General features: G+C 39.3%; 1 protein-coding gene across 1 annotated transcript in view; it reads left to right on the plus strand.

Annotated features, from left to right (window-relative positions):
• CNTN5 (contactin 5) overlaps nucleotides 1-5,954 on the plus strand; it is a 1,092,962-nt gene that overhangs the window by 263,984 nt on the left and 823,024 nt on the right. The gene's annotated exons all lie outside the window — the stretch shown is intronic.

Raw genomic sequence — 5,954 nt, forward strand, 5'->3', positions numbered from 1 at the left:
GGGGACCCTCACCCCATGAGGGTGTGGCCAGCCTGGGTGAGGGGCTGATGGCTGTTTGAAGGCTGGCCACAACCCCCAGCCACCCAAGCTCCCAGTGGAGGCTGGCTGGAAGCAGGTATCTGGGATTTATTTGTCTTCTATAATTGAAACTTTGTTGCCATGAGCGGAGGCTACAGCCAGCTCAGATCAGGGGGAAGCTTGGCTTCCTCCATCGTCCAGGCAACCAAGCCTCCTACTTGCTCCAGTTCTATGGCTGCCGGCCGCCATCTTGGCTGAGTTAATTTGCATACAGTTGTTCTGATTGGCTGGTGGGCGTGGCTTAGGGTGTAGCAAAGGTACGGTCAATTAGCATCTTTGTCTTTTATTAGTGTAGATAATTTGCCCCCAAATAGCTGATATTTTGTCCTAATTCTTATTTTCTGTTATATTTAAACTAGTAACCCTGCGCACGAATCTGTGAGCCAGTAGCTCGGCAGTAGCTCACAGCTGCCCTCCAGTAGCAGTAATAGTTGCTTAGAGTTGCAGCTGAGAGGCCGGCAAGTTAGGCATTGGAGTCCGCAGTCACTGACGCAAGCAAGCCTCCCTGCTCGCTTCAGTGCCTGGCTGCTGGCCGCCATCTTGGCTGACAGTTAATTTGCATATACTCACTGATTAGCCAATGAAAAGGGTAGCGGTCGTACGCTAATTACCATGTTTCTCTTTTATTTGTGTAGATAGAATAGAAAAATATAAATAAGAAAAAACACATATCCAGCCATTTATCAGATATGCATTTTGAACTATCCTTCTGGCTGCAGCATGAAGTTTATCTTAAAGAGGGTTAATAGTGAAATGCAGGGAGACCAGTTCAGTGACAAATGCAGAAAATTTGCTTATTCAAAAGTAGTAATGGAAATGGAGAAGACGAAGATCTAAAACATACATAGAGATCAAAGAAGTATGACTTGGTAAATAATTGAATTCATGAGAGAGAGAGGAGGGAAGGAGGGAGGCAGGGAGGGAGGAAGGGAGCAGAGGAGGGAGGGAGCAGAGGAGGGAGAGAGAAAGAGGTAAAGGAAAGGAAAAGAAAAGAATTATCTAATCCCTTCTGCCATAATTCCTCACCAACACAGATAATAATAGCTTTACTTGATAAGAGAATAATTAAGTTACTTTTGAAATGGCCTTAAAATATATTATCACCTTTCTTGCATAGGTTTGTACTTATAGTGTGAGCTTAAAAAATAAAATTAGCTTTCTTTATTACTAAAAAATAAAAATTGGCTTTGTACGATATCTAGCATTTGGACTTGACATCAGAAATGCAAACTAGGATTAGAGAAAATATTTGGTTGACTCATAAAATTACTGGTATTACACCATTTTTATCTAACAAAAATATATTGATTTCCTATGGTTCCACTAATGTAAAGTGGTATCATAACTCTGTCAAATATTGAATTTTAGAAAAATACAATTTTATCAAATGGAGAATTTCATTGGAATGGGGAATTTATTAGAAGTAAAAAGAATAGAGATGGCACCACACATGCAAATTCCATACAGGACACCAAGCAAGATGTAGTTACATAATGTTCAAACATATTTAAAAATATAAATCTCTTATAAAATTTTAAGAAGAAATACATATTGTAAGTCCTTAAATCAAAGGAATAATAAATAATTTAATATTACAAATGCTAGGCGTAACAGAATCATTATAAAAAACTTAAAAATCTGGAAGATGGGTATTGTGTTAAATTTTTTTTATTTTAGGTTTATTGAGATACAATTTACATGAAATTGTAAGATATTTAAAGTACATGTAATGGCCCTAACCAGTTTGGCTCAGTGGATAGAGCATCGGCCTCCGGACTGAGGGGTCCCCGGTTCGATTCTGGTCAAGGGCATGTACCTTGGTTGCGGGCACATCCCCAGTAGGGGGCGTGCAGGAGGCAGCTGATTGATGTTTCTCTCTCATAGATGTTTCTGACTCTCTATCCCTCTCCCTTCTTCTCTGTAAAAAATCAATAAAATATATTTTTTTAAAAATAAAGTATATGTAATGATATTTGATGTACACAAATAGTGAAAGGATTCCCTCATCTAGTTAATTACCACATCCAACAACAATTACCTCTCTCTTTTCTTTTCCCTTTTTTTTTTGGTGAGAATATTTAAGTTCTCTCATAGGAAATTATACAATGCAGTGTTGTCAACTATAATCACCATGCTGTATACCTTTTTACTTTATAATTTCAAAGAATGTACCCTTTTACTAACCTCTCCCTGTTTTCCCCATTCTCCAGCCTCTGACAACCACTTTTTGATTCTCTGTTTCTGAATTTGCCTCTTCTTTTTAGATTGCACATATAAATGATACCATGTGTTATTTATCTGTCTGGCTTTTTTCACTTAGCATGATGCCACTAAGGGTCTTTGTTTTTGGTACCAAATAAAAAAAAAATTATTGCCCCCTGGCCAGTGTGGCTAAGTGGGTAAGCATCAACCTATGAGTCAGAAGGTCACAGTTCGATTCCCAGTCAGGGCACATGCCAGGAGGTGTGTAGGAGGCAGCTGATCAATGAGTGCCTCTCATCATTGATGTTTCTATCTCTCTCTCTCCCTCTTCCTTCCTCTCTGAAATCAATAAAAATATATTTAAAATAAATTATTGCCAATGTCAAGGAGCTTACTACCACCTGTGCTTTCTTCAAGGAGTTTTAAGGCCTCATATTATATTCCCAAGCCTTTAATCCATTTTGAATTGACTTTTGTGTATAGTGTAGGATAGTGGCCAGGTTTTAGTGTTCTGCATGTAGCTCTCCATTTTTCCCCCAACATCATTTATTGAAGATATTGTCCTTTCCCAATTATATATTTTGGCTCCTTTGAAAGAAGTTTAATTGACTGTATATGTATGGATTTATTTTGGGGTACTCTATTTTTTTCAATGTATCTGTGTTTATGCCAATACCATACTTATTTGATTACTGTAGCGTTGTAATATAATTTTAAATCCAGAATTGTGATGCCTCCATTTTTGTTCTTCTTTCTCAAGATTGCTCTGGCTGTTCAGGGATTTTGTGGTTCCATATGAATTTTAAGATTGTTATATTTTTGTAAAAAAATGCTATTAAAATTTTATAGGGATTTCATTGAATCCTTAGATCGGTTTTGGTTGTATTGCCATTTTAAAAATACCAATTTTCTAATTCATGAATATACAATATCTTTTTACTTATTTGTGTCTTTTTAACTTTTATTCATTAATATGTTATAGTTTTCAGTATACAAATAATTCACTTCCTTAGTTAAATTTTGACTTAGGCACTTCATTTTTGATGCAACTATAAATGAGATTTTCTTACGTTCTCTTTTGAATAATTTATTACTAGTGTATAGAAACACACCTGATTTTTGCATATTGATTTGTATCCTACAACTTTACTGAATTTTTTATTGTTCTAACAGTTTTCTGGTGCACTCTTTAGGGACTTTTACATATATCATGGTCATCTGCAAATAAAAGTAAAATAGTTTACTTCTTTCCAATATGTATGTATGTATGTATGTATGTATGTATGTATGTATGTATTTAGACTAATTGCTCTGGCTGGGACTTCCATACAATGCTGAATAAAATTGGCAATAGAAGTCACAATTGTCTTATTTCTTATTTTAAAGGAAAAGCTTTCAGCATTTTATTGTTGAATATGTTGTTAATTGTGGGTCTGCCATAGCTTTTATTATTTTGTGGCTTATTTACTCTATTCCCACTACATTGACTGTGATTATCTTGAATGGATCTTGAATTGTGTCAAATGCTTTTTCTTCATATAGTCACATAGTCATATATGTATGTATGTGTGTGTATACATACATATATATAGACCAAACAGTGGAACAACTGAACAACCAGTCGCTATGATGTGCACTGACCACCAGGGAGCACACACAGAACATGGCAGGCATCAGCCATGGTGGGATGGTGGAGAGGTGAGCGGGGGCGCCAGACCAAGGCAGGCCACTGGTCGCTGTCACTGGGGTGAGCCTCTGGTGGTTACTAAAAATTCTTTGCTCTCCTGCACTGCGGTCCCGCCTGGCACTCACACCCGCTGCTAGCACTGGCCCAATCGTCCATGCTGTCAGCAGGTACTAGTGGGGCAGGCACTGTCAGCGCGTGGGAACGGTGGCGGCAGGAGTGGGGCTGCTGGCAGAGTGGGGACCTGGGCCGTGGTGGGAGGGGCTGGGTGGGGGTGCGGAGGATGGGCTGAGACCCGTCCCCTGTGCCCACTATAGCCTCACGGCCCACAGTTCCTTTCAAGGTGCATGAATTCATGCACTGGGCCCCTAGTATTACTATAATTCCTCATTTTGTTAATGTGGTGTATCACATTGGTTGATTTGTGGATGATGAATCATCCTTGCATCACTGTAGTAAATCCCACTTGATCACATTGTATGATCCTTTTAATGTACTATTGAATTTTGTTTGCTCGTACTTTGTTGACAATATTTGCATCTGTGTTCATCAAGAATACTGGCCTATAATCTTATGAAGCTTCCTTGTCTGGGTTTGATATCAGGGTAATGCTGGCATTATAAAATGAGTTTCAACTTTTGGAATTATTTGAGAAGGATTAGTGTTAATTTTTCTTTATATATTTGGTAGAATTCATTTTGTCTGGGACTATATTTCATTGGAATTTTTTATTAATGATTTAATATCTGTACTAGGAATTGGTCTGTTTATATTTTCTATACCTTCATGATTCAGAATTTGTAGGTTGTACATTTCTAGGAATTTAACCATTTCTTCTAGACTCTTATTTTTTAATCTTTGTCTAAGCATATGTTGTGTGTGAGTTGTTGTTTTTTTTTAATTGACTTTAGAGAGAGTGGAAGGGAGAGTGAGAGAGAGAAAAAAAAGAAACATCCCTATGAAAGAGTAACATTGATTGGCCACCTCCAATAGTCTCCCTGAGTGTGGATTGAACCTAAAATATATGTGCCCTGATCAGGAATCAAACCCACAACACTTCTGTACATGGGACAATGCTCCAACCATATGAGCCACACAGGCCAGGACATTTCTTCTAGGTTTTCAATTTGTTCTTTATATACTCACTAGAGGCCCGGTGCATGAAAATTCATGCACTGGAGGGGGGGGTCCCTCAGCCTGGCCTGCCCCCTCTCACAGTCTGGGAGCCCTCAGGGGCGGGAGGTGACCCGGAGGTCAGGGGAAGGCGACGCCCCCATCACACCTCTGCTGCTGCCACTAATGGGAGCACAAGCCTCGGCTGGCCCTGGTTACCTGAGCCTCGGGCCGGCCCCAGGTGGCTGGGCAGCCGCCATCCGAGGCTTGCCTGCGCCTCAGGATGGCCCTGGGAGGCTGGGGGGCTGAAGGGACTGGGGTACGTCAGAGGCAGCCGCATGCCTGCCGCCCCGGCGGGGCTGAGGGGACTGGGTGCTGCCATCTTGTGGCTGCAGGCACCGCCATCTTTGAGGGGGGGGAAGTCAATTAGCATATTCCCTCTTTATTAGATAGGATTGGTAGTATTTATGTGGTATCAGTTGTCATGTATCCTCTCTCATTTCTAATTTTAAGTATTTGAGTCCTGTCTCTTTTTTACTTGGTTAGTCTCACTGGAAACTTGTGATTTTTGTTTATCTTTGCTATTTCCTTTTTTTTCCTATTAATTATGGGCTTAATTGTTCTTTTACAAATTCTTTGAGATTTAAAGTTAGTTTTTTTATTTGAGATCTTTCTTTTTTTCTTAATGTGGGCTTTTTATTTTTGCTATGTACTTTCCTCTTAGAACTCCTTTTGTCATATCCCATAATTTTTGGTGTGCTACATTTCCATTTTAACCCTTTGAGTGCCAACCAATATCCTAGGAACTATGCTAAAATTGCCAAGGCATTTTTGCTGATTTTACAGCAGTTTAGGAAAAAAATTATGAATCGCAAGT

The sequence above is a fragment of the Myotis brandtii genome, unplaced genomic scaffold (genome assembly GCF_000412655.1).
Source record: "Myotis brandtii unplaced genomic scaffold, ASM41265v1 scaffold37, whole genome shotgun sequence".
NCBI lineage: Eukaryota > Metazoa > Chordata > Mammalia > Chiroptera > Vespertilionidae > Myotis > Myotis brandtii.